The sequence below is a fragment of the Tyto alba genome, unplaced genomic scaffold (genome assembly GCF_018691265.1).
Source record: "Tyto alba isolate M040663 unplaced genomic scaffold, T.alba_DEE_v4.0 Super-Scaffold_41, whole genome shotgun sequence".
Taxonomy (NCBI): Eukaryota; Metazoa; Chordata; class Aves; order Strigiformes; family Tytonidae; genus Tyto; species Tyto alba.
Window position 1 is genome coordinate 1,337,023 of NW_024881317.1, and position 15,163 is coordinate 1,352,185.

Sequence of the window (15,163 nt, forward strand, 5' to 3'; positions counted from 1 at the left end):
TAAAATGGGTTAGGAAGGGGACTTTGCTCGAGTGCTAGGGCAGATTAGAGGTGCATGGGGGGGATCGCAGTTTATGGCAACCTTTCCATTCAGACAGTTACATTTTAATCCCATAGTTGAATAACATGTCAAAAAGGTCTTTTCCATTAAAAAATAGGGAGCAACTAAACATGGAAGCCAAGCTGGAGCTGGTTGGGTAGGCGGCTGAGGCAGAGGTTTTCAGGGAGATCTCGCCCCGACAGGAGCCAAAGGGAGCAGCACCCCGGGGGTGCAGGGCCCCAGCTCCTTGCAGGACCCCGAGCTCAGCGTCGCTCCGGCACCCAGAATAAAGCACAGCTGGAGAAAGCCCAGGCTGGACGAGCGGAAGGATCACAGCGGGTCTGAAGACATTTTCAAGCCACCCCAATCTGAAAGCACTGGGCCAGTTTCCAACCAGCCTGACCCGGACACAAACCCGACGTCACAGCCCTGGTTGTTGGGAAGGGGTAAAAGATGTGGGGGACAGTTTTTTTGTGGAAGCAAAGGAACAGTGCCCGTTGAAATCAGCAGCGTGGCACCGGGGCACTGATTTATCCCCAGTGGGTGATGCCACAGTCCTGGAACCCCCCCAAAAAAGCCATCGCCCCCGTCAGTGCTTTCGGGCAGCCCCTCGCCCCTCTCTCAGTGCCATCCAGAGTTCAGAGAAGCCGCTGCCACAGGCATCACCCGGCACTGGAGCAGCTCCTCCTGCCCCTTCCCCGGCTGCTGCTGTGGGACCCGATGGGATTAAGGGGTGCTGAGCCACCCCCCGTCCCGCAGCCCACGCCGCGATGCCTTGGCTGGGGTGCAAACACCCCTGGCCAGGACAGCGGAGATGAGCCAAAGCAACATGATGCCCCAGCTTGCACCTACACACCGTTTGGGGAAATAAAACTTTTCTCATCCCAAACATTAATATCCCGGGGCTTTACTGCTCAAGAAGTGCCTTTGGGATGATTAGATCGCAGACCTTCTGGAAGCATCAGGAGAAATGCCAGGCAATTGCTGAACACCACACTTCACCACCTGAAAACAGCACTTCTGCATCTTCATCCAGTATTATTTATTTAGTGTCAGCTTCTTAAACACGCTCTGGAGGATGCTGAAGGTGTACAGCTCACAGGGCTGCTCTTCCTGACAGCTACCATCTCCTATGTAAAGTATTAGGGATGCTTAAGTCACGCTAACTGGAAGAGACACTGAATAAATGAATCCCAGTGCTGCAGAGATGCCGCGTGTTTCCCCAAGCTGTGCAGAGGATCAGCTTGAGAAACCCATTGCAAACACTGGTTTCTCCACACACAAATCTAGCAAACCTTTTCTGGGGGAGAGGAGGACCTGGAGCCCAAAGCATCTTGAGAAGCCAGAGCAAACAGTTGGGAAGAGGATTTATATATCCTGACTCTCCTCACAGTGACAGACTGATGGCATCCTCGGAGGAAAGATGAGGTCAGCAGGGAGCTGATGGTATCCCTGGGTACCACATCCCTTTCCTCCCGCATCCCCAGATACTGCATCCCCTCTATCCTGCATCCCTGGGTACCACATCCCCACCCTCCCACATCCCTGGGTACCACATCTCTGTCCTGCATCCCTGGGTACTGCATCCCTTCCCTCCCACATCCCTGGGTACCACATCCCCTCTGTCCTGCATCCCTGGGTACCGCATCCCCACCTTCCCACACCCCTGGGTACCGCATCCCCTCTGTCCTGCATCCCTGGGTACCGCATCCCCACCTTCCCACACCCCTGGGTACCGCATCCCTCTGTCCTGCATCCCTGGGTACCACATCCCCTCCGTCCCGCATCCCTGTGGGCAGGGCTCCCCCCTCCACTTGAAACCAGGACGGGATGTGGGGGGATCCCAGTTTCAAGGGGAAGAGGGAGCCCTGCCTGTGGGTTCAGGCTCTCTGGGATCCACTTCCCAGGATCCCAAACCCTTTAGCATCTCTCCCCGCTGTGAGCAGCCGCTGCCAGAGCCAGCGGAGCATCGGGTGCAGCCCCCCCTTGATGTGGGAGCCAGCGGGATGGATGCCCACATATCTAGCAGCAGGATTTGGCCCCATATGTTTTTCCTCTGCCTTAATTTACATTCCAGGAATGGATCAAAAAACCAAATAAAAACGGCAAGGTGATGCCAGCTCCTACATCTGCCTTTGGAAACCTTCAGCTGCAGCCGCTAATGTTGCCTAATCCCGGCCAGACAGCGCAGCTGGGAAACTCGGCAGCGGTGGGATGGGGGAGCCTGCCCGTGGGCAGCGAGGTCCCCTGGGGATCACAGCCCTCTCCCGTGGGGGGAGGCCACCATGCTCCCCCCCGGAATCCTCCTCTCTCCACCAAAAGTCCTCACACTCGGGTGCAGGACACGCAGCTGCATCTCACCGAGGGGAAAATCTCCAAGCGTGTACCCGCTTTGGCCTCAATTTTAATTGCTTGTGATGAAATGATGGCACCGGGTCCCACCAAGAGCCAGCGCCTTCCAAAAAACCCCATTAACAGCCAGGCAGCCTCGAGGCACGTTGTTTTTCCAGCGAGTTCACAGAGAGGCCGTGTTTCCCCCCTGTCCCCTGGTTTTTGGAAGCGCTTCCATGTCAGCCAACGTGTTCTGCTTTGATCAACAAAACTGCGCAGGCACCAGAGCTGATGGTAATAGAAAACAAATTGAAGCAGCCTGGAAATGTTTAAAAAGAAACACACGGTGCGTGGGAGCCAAAAAGTGCAGCCCGGCATGTCCCGTGTTACACGAAGCCGGGTTTCACCCCAGCCCTTGGGACATCAAACACCGACGGAGCCGGTGGAAGCCCCCCCAGCCCTCCCACACCAGCCCGAGTGCACACGGGGTGCTCGGTGTTTATTTTTGTGGCTGTCGCTTTTGCCCTGCCAGGCCCTCTCCTCCTTCATATACGCCCATAAAATGTGACTGACGCGAAGCTGCCCGGGGGGGATGCAGCTCTGCAAAGCCTCTGTGCTCCCTGGGGGGGACGTGGATAATGGGGAGGGGGGCTGGGGGACCAGGCAGGGAAGCATTTTGGGGGTGGTGCGAGCCCTCTAGGCTGTCAAAAGAACTCCTAAACCGGGGATGCAGGAGGAGGGTCGGTCCCTTCCTGGCACATGCACCCAAAAGCAGCTTCCCGGTGCCTGGAGGGGGGACAGGCAGCAGCTCCCCCCCCCGAGATGGTAGGGAAGAGGGGCAGTGGGGCTCCCCATGCGCCACGACACGGGGCTGGGGACCTGCTGCTGCTGCCACCATCCCCATCCTTCCCCAGAGAGGGACTGCGTGGTCCCCGGGGGGTGACATGCTCCCCTGGCACCCGGGGGGGAAGGGTCCCCCCTTCTGCACGCTGCTCTTCCCATCACACTGGCAGCGGGCTCGTCCCAAAAAAAAACAGCTTTACGCTCAGAAAACACCGCAGCTGGAGAAGCACCCCCGAGGCCAGCAGGCTCTGCGAGAGGCCAGGCACGAGCCCAGCAAACTTCTAAAATTAAGCACAAAAAAGCGTTTTGCGATGATGCCACGTACCGGGGAAGCTCCAGAGGGACTTGGCTCTAACGACATCCTGACAAACCCCACGGAAAACCACGCGAGCCCCAAACCTGTGTGGATGTCCCTGGGTGGTTTTTGAGATTTAATGGGAAGGGCTTTGATTTACAGCCCCAACGGCCGCTGCAGAAACGGAGCGGTTCTCCAAATGGCGAGGGGCCAGCGGGCCGGGCCCTTCACGAGCTGCCATCCGGCGTTTTTAAAAAGAAAACAAAAAAATAATGAAGCCTAATGAACACAAGGACGTCTAAAGGGGGTTAATGATCAGTCAGAGATCTGAGTTATACCCAGGCGAAGACTCAGCCTGGGGAGCAGAAAGGGGGGAGCGGCAGGACAGGGCGTTTTGGGGGAACAGGGGGTGTCTGTCCCCGCTCCCCACCTCCTACGACCCAGAGCTGAAATCTGGGGGCCCGGCACTCGGGGCGCCTCGCCTGCGGAAAGCAGCAAACCAACACTTTCAGCTCAGCTAACGGCACCTGTGAGCGGCATCGCGGGGCCCGGACATCCCCGGGCACACCCGCCGGTGCCATCACCCCCTGTATACAGCACCGTGCTATAGGGGAGCTCTACAGACTCACCCCGCCCCGTATCCGCCCCAGTGCTGTCACGTCTGGCCGCCAAACCTTACAGAGACTCATAACTGGCCCAAACCTATTTTCCATTGCAAATTCCTCTGAGTCATGGAAAGATTCAGCTTTATTGTTATTTATTTCTTTACTCCGAAATCTGGTGCCGGCTCTCTCCCGCTCTGCCCCTTCTTCCCGTACCTGCCAGCACTGTGCCTGCCCCAGCAGGTCCCCGTAGGGGCTGCCTTGGGGTGTTTCATGGTCGTACCAAAGCTGCTTTCGTTTCTATTTTCTCTGTTCCACCCAGTTTTGGGGTGCAGGGCGGGAACGTGTCTCTTGGAGACGAGCAAACACAATGTGGGGAGCTGCTCCCCCAGCACGGGCCGCGGTCAGCTCTGGGACACCGCGGGGCGATTATCCCATCGCTGGGACATGGGAGACGGTGCAAGAGCCGCCAGGTCCTGTACAAAGCAGCAGAGGGATATTTTATTTTTATTATTATTAAACAGCGGGCTTGAAAACACCAAGGAACCAGCTGGGACTCTCGAGCTGACACTCGCCGACTCAGCGGGAAAGTGCACCCCTCTAGACCAGGCAAGGAAAATGTTTGCAGTTCCCAATATTTTAACCCTAATCCCCAACAGAAAATCAGATTTGGGTTGTAATTTGCATAGCGCGTCTCATGATTTCATTTAATCTGCCCAATCCTCTTACGGAGCAGAACACCGTAAGTTATCACAGACAACGGGGCTGCTTAGAAACTGCAAATCCACCCACCCAGCAAACCCTGAACTCGGCAGTTAATCCCGCTCCTGCCAATGCGCGTCCCCGCGGAGGATGAGGAGGATGTGAAGAAGCCAGGCGAAGGCTCAGTCCCGTTCCGGCAGCGCCGCGTCAACCTCCCCAGAGCTGGAGTGAAATTTTAGGGCTTTGAGTCCCTTCTTTGCTTTCAGGCGATTCGCCTATCCCCGAACCTTATTAGGAACTTAAATACCATCCTGATTGACACACTAAAAACAAGCGTTCGGCTCCGTCTGCCTTCCAGAATTGACTTAACCCCAAATTTCCTCCTAGCAGGAAACCCACGCAGGGCTCTGCTGCCACTCGACTTTCTCAGTTAATAGAGCAGCTACCAAAGCCTTTAGGCTTCATCTTTAATTTGTCCATATAATTACAGAGAAAATGTATTCTTTATCGCAATCCGATTCCGAATCGATCCGGCAATCAGAGCCACGTCCTATTTTTCAATTAACTCTTCATCATCAGTCCTGCCCCCTCCCACTCCGCTCGCATACCAAAAAAAAAAACAAACAACAAAATACTTTTTAAATGATTTGTTGTGATCTAATAACTCCCCCAAATACCACAAAGTATTAAAATCCCTACTTCAATATCCTTTATCCTTTAAGGTTCTTTATAATTCAATAAACAGGATTTCAAATCCTCCCCAAACTGGGGTGGACTTGTTCTGCGCTGCTGTTCCAGGCCACTCTTCTAATGCATACTCTTATTAAGCTGTGCAAGCTTACAGCTCTTTAATCTTTTTGAACACATGTTGAGAAGAATAAAAGCAATTTTGTTTGGGAAACTGAAGGCCATGTTCAGCTGGAAATAAGCTTTTTCTATAATCTCACCTCTTGCTTTACAGAGCCGGCTGCGGGGCCATTACCCAGTAACCCCTGAAAGGCACCACCTTGCTCCATTCATTTTCTCTCTTTTTTTTTTTTTTTTTTTTTTTTTTTAAATCCTGGGAGGGGAGAATTAAGGAAAAAACCCCTAATTTTGGCTCTTTTTCCACGAATTGGTACAATTTTACGATTTCTGCCCTCAAAATAATCTCAGATCTGGGCTTCCTTTGGCTCAGAGCTAATCTGGATGTAATTCCCCTCCCTCTGCCTCTGCCCTTGGCAGCACACAAATACAGATTAGAGGGTTATATAAATGTAATTTTCTAATTAATTATTTCAGGGCCAACCGCTGCATTTTTTATGTATACCAACAAATGCACATAAAGTTCAACTGTGAGCGAGAGGAAGCTTTATATAACAGGAAGGTTTTCTGCTCAGCCTCTGGAAAATAAACTGCCCCTTCACACTGACCTCAGCCAAACTCCCCAGCGCGACGCTGGAGCAAAACCCCCGCCGCCAAAACATCCCCCCACCTGCACCCCAAAACCCAGCCAGGGCCGGGCAGGGACCCCCGAACCACCGGGGATTTCCCAGCGACGCTGTCCCGCCGGGGAGCGGCACTTCATCCCGCCCGAAACATTGGGGGAAACCTGAAAGAAAGAGGATTTTGTTTTCTTTCTAAATAGCTCACGGAAAAAATACTTGCACGGCCTCTTTAAAAATAAACTGAAGTGTTCATTAGTTGGCCTATTTTTTCAGGTGTATTCTAATAGCACTAATTAACTCTAAGGTAGATTTTAGCACTTCAGCCTCCCTTTCTGCCTTCAAATGCCAAAACAAATCTTGCCATAATTACCAGCAATCCTTTTCATTACCGGCTGCCTAATTATCCTATTAATAGCACATCCTAAGAGACTATATTTGCTTGGCAGGCAAATATTTGTTTTTAAATTAGCAAACACAAAGACAAACTGCTCTGTTTGCTGAAGGATTTTGAAATGCAAAATGGTTCACATTCATGGAAAAAAAATTAATCCAAGTAAAACCAAATGCTTAATCCATTTGAAGCATTTGAATCTTTTCCGTGCATTCAACAAGGAGGAGGAGAACTGTGCCAGAAGAGGTATCCTGGAATACCTTTATAATAACACGCCTGTGTCTGTGCAAGGGCTCGTGTCAGTTTGTCCACTCGGGGACGGACGCGATGCTCAGCCAGCTGCTGGGAAAACGGACCCTTGCAGGGGCTTCTGCAGCTCAGAAGCCATCGTGCTTCAGGAAACAAGAAAAAGACGATTTGCACCCTCTTCCTCCCTTTTTGAACTTAAAATCCAAATTGAAACTGCTTTCGAGCAGCCCCCGGGGAGCGTGGCGAGACCCTCTGAGGGGAGGTCACGCGTGATTTTGGGGCAGGGACCCTGCTGCGCTGTGCGGCTGCGGGTGCAGCGGGGCCGCTCCTCGCATCGGACTGTAGCGAGAAAACAAGCTGCCACGGCTGCAGGAGCAACCCCTCCTCTCAGGGCTCTGCAGGGCAATATTGGCCCAGCACAGACGGCTCCGGTGTGGGAGGGTGCTGCGTGGAGGGAGGATGCTGCGTGGAGGGAGGATGCTGCATGAGGGAGGATGCTGCGTGGAGGGAGGATGCTGCGTGGTGGGAGGATGCTGCATGGCACGAGGATACAGTTGTGGAGGGAGGATGCTGCGTGGCATGAGGATGCTGCATGGTGGGAGGATGCTGTGTGGCACGAGGATGCTGTGTGGTGAGAGGATGCTGCGTGGAGGGAGGATGCTGCGTGGAGGGAGGATGCTGTGTGGTGGGAGGATGCTGCGTGGAGGGAGGATACAGTTGTGGAGGGAGGATGCTGCATGGGATGAGGATGCTGCGTGGTGGGAGCACGCTGTGTGGTGGGAGGATGCTGCGTGGAGGGAGGATGCTGCATGAGGGAGGATGCTGCGTGGAGGGAGGATGCTGCGTGGTGGGAGGATGCTGCATGGCACGAGGATACAGTTGTGGAGGGAGGATGCTGCGTGGCATGAGGATGCTGCATGGTGGGAGGATGCTGTGTGGCACGAGGATGCTGTGTGGTGAGAGGATGCTGCGTGGAGGGAGGATGCTGCGTGGCACGAGAATACAGTTGTGGAGGGAGGATGCTGCGTGGCACGAGGATGCTGCATGGTGGGAGGATGCTGCATGGTGAGAAGATGCTGCGTGGAGAGAGGATGCTGCGTGGCACGAGGATGCTGCATGGCACGAGGGTGCTGCGTGGTGGGAGGATGCTGCGTGGTGGGAGGATGCTGCGTGGTGGGAGGACGCTGTGTGGCACGAGGGTGCTGCGTGGTGGGAGGATGCTTCGTGGCAGGTGGATGCTGCGTGGCACGAGGAAGTTGGGGACACCGGGGAGGCACGCACCTCTGCACACCGCTTGTCCCACCGGGCCGAGGTGCTAATGCCATCACATTTTGCTTTTAATAGGGAGAAGTAGTGCGCCCTCTTGGCATGCAAAACTCCAGAGTGATTAGCCAGAAGAGTTAATTATTTATCCTATAGTGAAGAGGAGAGGTGATAAAGGACTTGAGCGACATGCCCCGTAGGAGTGGAGAGCGATGGGTGGCACCAGGTGCTTCTTGGGCTCCAGTGGTGGCTCAAAGCTGCTGTGGAAGCTCCATCACTGGGAGGCAGAGGATGACGGGATGCTCCTGTGCTTGTGGGGGAAGGCGATGGCAGAGGCTGTGCAGGAAGCTCCATCTCCAGGATTCAAACCAAACAAGGATCAATAGATTTATCTGCAGCAGAGGAACTCCGCCGACATGCTTGCAGTCTATGTCAGAGCAGCTGAATTATTTATGGACCTAGAGGGGCTTTATCCCTGTGGGCTTGCAGAGCATCTACCTTCACAGGCACAATTACAGGCAGCTCTCTTCAGAAAACCAACACGTCTTTTTTTTTTTTTTTTAATAAAAAAGCCAACTACTTCTTCCCTCGGTTATAAAAAGAGAAATACAACCTCATCTTGCAAACCACGGAGATGAAGGAGATAAACGGGCAGCACTCTGCAGCTGTGTGTTACTGCAAGCTCCGTGGGCACAGACAAGCTCCCAGGCAGAAGCAGGGGGTCACCTGCATTTGGGGTGCACATGCAACACGGGCTTGTGCCCATGCCCGAACCCCGGCTTGTTGTCTGTCTCCTTACACCTCCCCTAACCTCCACCTCTCTCGCTTTTTCTCTGCAGACTGAGACAGGAGGAGGGTTAAATGTGTGGCTCTTCCTTCTGAGTTAAGTCCAACCTCCCATGCTGTAGCCTGGGAGATCTCAGTCCTGCCAGGACAGGATATTGTATCTGTCCAAATTTGCTCCCGGTGCCTGCCTGCCCCCGGCTTGGTCCCCCCCGCCACCGCCACCAGCACCCCGGTGCCCCCGCCTGCAGCAGGCAGCACTGCCAAGGAGCTTAGGGGACTTTATTCGGGATTAGAGGGCGCAGCAATAGGGCCAATCTGCTGCTCCTCCACTGCAAGGACCCCAGCGCTGGGTAACCAAACCCCCAAAACCCGGCAGCCAGGGCGGGCTGAGGGTACGGGGAGAGGGACACCACGCTGCGAGGGAAAATGAGTCAGTTCCTGGGAAATAAAAGGTTAATCAGCCTGCGCAGAGCATTGCCCAGGGTTTACTTGAATGGCTCCAGTCTAAAATATAGCGGCGGCCACATGGAGCATACAAAGGGGCTTTGCAATCCATTATGCCGCATCGGAGACCTGGCTGAGACCACACATGTGAGAGCAGCAGTAAATAATGCATCGCCGCCCCGGCCAGCCTCCCTCCTTCTCCCGTTCCTTTTACCCTGTCAAACCCCCTGTCAGATCCTGCTGCCAGGCTGCCCATTTGAATAAGCACCGCGGGATAACAAATACCAAACCCCTCCTCCTGAAAAAAAAAAAAAAAAAAAAAAAAAAAGAAAAAAAACAAAAAACAAAAAACAAAAAACAACAATACAAGAGACCGGTATCGCTGTGAAATGCAGGGTCTATCCCTGCTCCTTGCAGGAAGAGAAGGGATGGAGGATAAAGCTCTCCCCGCACACCAGCAGCCCACGCAGGACACCCACACCCACTCCAGCGGTGGTTTATAGGCTCTGGGTTTCTCAGGCTGTGGGTCAGGTCGTCTGAGCGCGATGGGGACAGAGATGTACCTCTGCTCTGAAAGGCAGCCGTGACCATCCCGTATCTTGGCCGACTCCAGCGGTCAGATCTCCAGGACCTGCTGGCACGTTCAGGTGACGCTTCCCCAAAACAGCAGAGCCTCGGGGGTACCCACCCTGCATCCCGGCACATCCAACGGGCGCTCGGCACCCGGCAGCGATGCCCAGCTGCACCGGGGGACCTGGGGACCACACTCCTCCTCCCACCCACGATGAAGCAAAGCGCTGCACCGCCGCTGAGACCCGAGCCAGGGCAGGCTGTGCACCTTACGTGTCACACTGACACCGACAGACAAAAACCTTTGGGAGAGCGACAGCAGCACGGCTGGGCCCGCGGCCCCCAGCAGCAGCAGACAAGCTGTGCGGCGCCGGCAGAGGTTTGTCACCGCCTGCTAATTATATCGGGGGATGAGGATGAGGTTTGGGAAGAGGGTGAGCCTCCGAGCTCAGCATTCTTGAAGCGAAGGAGAGCCACCACTTCTGCAGCAGAAGGACACGGTAATTCAGGAGCTCCCCTGTCTCTGTCGGGCACGCACCGACACGAGGTTTGGCGTGACTCTGCCCCAGTTGGGCTCAGAGATGTTTAGGAGCGGCTTAACGGCCTCCTGCGCTGTGCCATGTCCAGAAGCTCCCCCCAGGTCCCCCCCTGAGGCTCCCCAAAGACTCCGGCCATCCCTGGAAAAACACCGAGCCCCGGGGGTCCATGCCCACTTGGTTGCCAACCCTTTACCCAGCAGAAAGCCCTTTTCAGGTCTGTCTCCTCTGATGGAACCAAGAAAGAAAAGAGGGTTTCTAGTAGCAAAGCCTCGGCCAGCAGCGTTGGCACCCGCTGCTCCCGAGCCCCCCGAAAAAGGCGCAAATCGGAGCCAAACACACGAGGCTGGGCAGGGTGGGAAGGACTCGCCCCCAAGGATCCAGGCTCCGGGTCGCTTCACCCGGTAGCAAAGCGAAGCACACGCCGCGGCGAAGGCAGCCCGACAGCCCTGCAATCCGGCGAAGGAGCGGGCCAACGCCGCACAACCGCACACCCCGTGGCAACGGGAGCTCCTCCACAGGGCAAATAGGGTGGTTTTTTTTTTTTTTTTTTTGGAGGGGGTCCTCATAACCCCCCCAGCCTGTAACCCCGCGCGTTACCGGGAGCAGGTTGCCAGCTGTTTTATCAGCCCCGCTCCGAAATTCAGAACGATGTCAGGAGAAACCAAACCCCTTTGAAGCAGAGATTTTTCCTGTCTTCTCATTTTTCCCGTGGAACCCGAGAGGATCAGCAGATGAGCACAGAGGGTTTAATCCAGCCTCCGGAGAGGCCAGGGGGGTGACCCCGGGAGGAAGGCTCTCCTCTGCCTCCCTGGGTGACATGAGAAGCCCTTTCCCAGCGCTCCGGGGCTTTTGAGGGGATCCCATCCGCCGTTCCCACCTCTGCTCCGGGAGCCGTGCAGGATGAGCACGTGCCTGGAGCCTTGCTGGCAATTCGGGGCCGCTGGGGATGTCCTCGGTCACTCAGTGGTGGTTCCTCTTGTCATGTCCTTTTAGGTCAAAATCACAACTATTTCACATTTAACTGTTTCAGTGGTAAGAGTGATTCTTCCAGCTCCTCCAGCACCTTAATTAACTCACAGTGCGTGTCCTTGTTTCGGTTTGAGCAATGGGTGAGAAAGAACTGCTCCCAGAAATCTTATAACCGCCAGTTTTCTAGGGTGGGAGGAAGGTTCTCCCCCTGTCAGGGGAGAATGTGTGGGACAGGCACCCCATACTGCGTGGGGAACTGGTCCCAGCATGGGTGCGGGTGGTGATGGAGGAGCTGGGGTGCTCGCTGCCGAGGCAGAGGAGGCTGGTGCCTGCCAAGCTCAGCTTCCCGCAAGCCTCGGGGGTCCCCAGCACCCCTCATGGGTAGGAGGTGTGGGGGGACACCTGCAAAGGCTGGGAGAAAGCAGTCCGGGCTCCGGAATGTGCATTTCTCCAAGAAACCCCAATCTCAGCAGAGGTGGGTGGAGGTGGAACCCCCAGCCAGAGCAGCCCCTGGAGCTCCCCAACCCCTGGTGTGAAAACGGGGCAGAAACTCTGGCTAAAGCTGGAGAAAAAAGGAGAAAAAAAAAAAAAAAAAGGAGAAACCAGAGTCAGAGCGCCTCGCACATCAGGAGCAGGGAAACAAGCCCGGCTCCCCTAATTCACAGAGGTTGGCTTCCACCCGGCACGGGGTGGGAGGCAGATGGCCTGCCGAGGGGTGCGCCCGCCCGGGGGGGGCCGGCTCGCTTCGGGGGGTGCCGAGCCCTGGCCACGTGAAACCCGAACATCTGCAGCGCCATGTGGTGCGAGTGGCCCCCCGCGCCCCCCAACCCGCAGCTAAACACCATCAATTATTCATGACCGAGTTATTTGTGGTGCAAAGGGTCCATCAGCGACTTTGATTAAAAATCCAATGAGTAATGAATATGCAAAAGCGAGTGACTGCTTGGAGGAACAGATTTGTCAAATTGTCCATACTTCATCCAGATAAAGAAAAATCTCAAGAGGTCCTGAAATTGAAAAACTTACCATCAAATCACAGCATTATCTTAATGATTAAATCCCCTCTGCCACACAGACACTTCGCATGAATCTGAATAGGAAAATATTTGTATCTTAAATTCGAAGTAAGGGCAGCAAGAAGAGTGGCGCGCACACAAGAGGAAATGTGATTTTAATTCACATTGTGACTCCACAGCCATTTAATTATTTTAATTAGGCTTAATTAGTGGTAAATTTACAATGATATGCTTGATACCTGGCATTAAATCTTTCATGCATAAATGTTTTGTTAAAATGAGAAAATAGGCATGTGGCATTTTGCCAGCAATTAGTGCTGAATGCTCTAATGAAAGATTACTGCTCTGCCGTGATTCATGATGACAGGCAGAGCCGCGGAGCTGTTGGTGCTTCACCGGGCAGACAATAACCCCGTCCCCGTCACCTGCAGCGCTGCCTCTGCCGTGGCTTCCGACCGGAGCCGGGGGCATCGCTGCTCCCCCGGGCGAGTGGCATCCCTTCCGCGGGCAGTGGGATGCTGGTGGCTTTGCAGGTGGCCCGGGGAGGGGACCGGCCGGCTGCTGGCCGCCCACTCCCCACCCCACAGACCCCGCAGGCTGTGGGGTCACCCGAAGCATCCCCCCTCCTTCCCAAGGGTGACGGTGCCCCGGGCCAGCCGGGTTGGTCCCTCTCCGCCTCCCGCTGCAGGAGAATCCATCCCCACCCCGAGGTCCCAGCTCCCCCCTCTCCTGGGTTTTCCTGACACCTCCTTTCCTGCACCCCACAGATTCCTGGATCCTCTCCCGCCTCTCAGTGCAGCCAGCCACGCTCGATCATGCTTCAGCTCCCCTCGCCTTCCCTTTTTCCTCAAATTTTTTCAGCCCCTTCTTTCCCCTGGAGCTCCGGCTACCGGAATCCTCATGCACTTTTAAAAATCCTTTGGGAAAGCTGGAGGAGAGGTGATTTAGTAGCGATACCTGATGTGTTTGGAGCACAGCTCTTGGCTCACCGCTGGTCCCACGCTGGCCAGATCAACTCCACCACCACACAAGATGAGAAGAAGCATTTCCATCAGCTCAGCCCGAAACACGGGTTCATTTCTTACCTTCCCCCGGACGAGCAGATGGAAGGGCTGAGCCACAGTGGGGTGAGTTCCAGGGCCGCTCTGCGGTCCCGGTGTTGCCGCCTCTCGGCCGCCTCACACGCTGTGAGATTCAGAGCTGGTGTGGGAACGCAAGGGGAGGTCACCCAGCTCCCACCGGGGACCGGGAAACTCCAAGATTTGGAAAGGGATTATAACACCAGACTCCCCTTTGGCTATTACAGAGTGCACTGTGGAGGGAGGATGACTCCCAAGTGCCCTTCGCACGTGCCGTCTCGTGCCAGCTACCCCCGAGCCCCCCGAAGGTACCGAAACGCCTGTGCCGCCGCCTCCTTCCCTCCCCTTTGAAAGGAAACACAAATCAGCCACATTCCCTGCCCATAAATGCAACAGAACAGTTCGGTTTGGGTCATGCCGAGCTACCACCCAAATCCGGACGTATCTGCTGCGGAGTGACAGAAATGCTTAAAGGACTGCTAAAAATTCCTCGGCTTTGCCTGGCTGTAAGTGGAAGCAGTGCTAACGAGAGGGGTGCCCGCTCCCCGCAGCCTGGGTGCAGGTGGGGGGTGGTGGTGGTGGGGGGGTCCCAGCTCGGAGCACCCTGCAAACGCAGGGGTGGGTGGGGTGCACCCTATTTTCCTACGCCAGCCTTGTGTTTGCATTGCAAATGTGCCCTTGGGCGTGCGCGGCGTGCAAGACCTCCGCGGGCAGGAGATGTGCAGCCGATGGATCTGCACGCCTTTCGGCTCACCGAGCGACGGGAGACCGATCCGTTCGTCTTGGCATTAAAAGTGGTGAATTGAAAATGGCAAAAATTCCTCTGTCTATAGCATAGGAAAGACGTAGCGCCCTGGGCTGGATGGAAAAGCTGCTGAGCTTACTGGGCACGGGGAGAGGTGGTTCGGCTGGGTTAGCACCAGGAGAAACGGAGAGAAGCAACGAGGCTCTGGAGACCTTGGGAAGCTTTTGGCAGCCAACACGAGTGAGTTATTGGAAATATATGCAGACTGAGTGTTTTGCAGCTGGTGGCACACCATTTCCTCATTGCTCAGCAAACACAACCCAACCCCCGCCGTCGTGGAGCAAATGAGGTGGTCAGGCTCTTGGGGAGAAGGGTCGGATTTGCATCTTCCCCCTAGATTAGGGTCTCCTGAATTTCTAAAGCTCCTCTGTCCAGGGAAGGGCATCTGGAGAACCACGAGGCTGCTCAGAGCCTCCAGAACAGGGTGAGGAGAAGGAACGAGCTGGGAAATTAATGTTTTATACAGAACCCATCACATGGAGAAGTCCAAGATACAGGCACCCAGTGTTTCAATTACAGACCTGCTAAAAATCACAGGAAGATGAATTCCAGTATTTTCTAACTACAGTTAAGTGCACCGGGAGGATATTAACTGTCTCCCCGGCCCTATTGATCTTCCTGTCTCCCGCTGCTACTGGAAACAATTAGAGGTCAATAAGCAACATGAGATGAAATTTACAGCTGCCAGATAAACCATTTGGAAATATTTCCTTGCCCTTTTACATCAGTGGTTCTGTCAATACCGCAATCAAATATTTTTTATGGAAAAGAGAGTATCTTAGAAAAGATATCTGTCCTGTCCCGCGGGCTGGG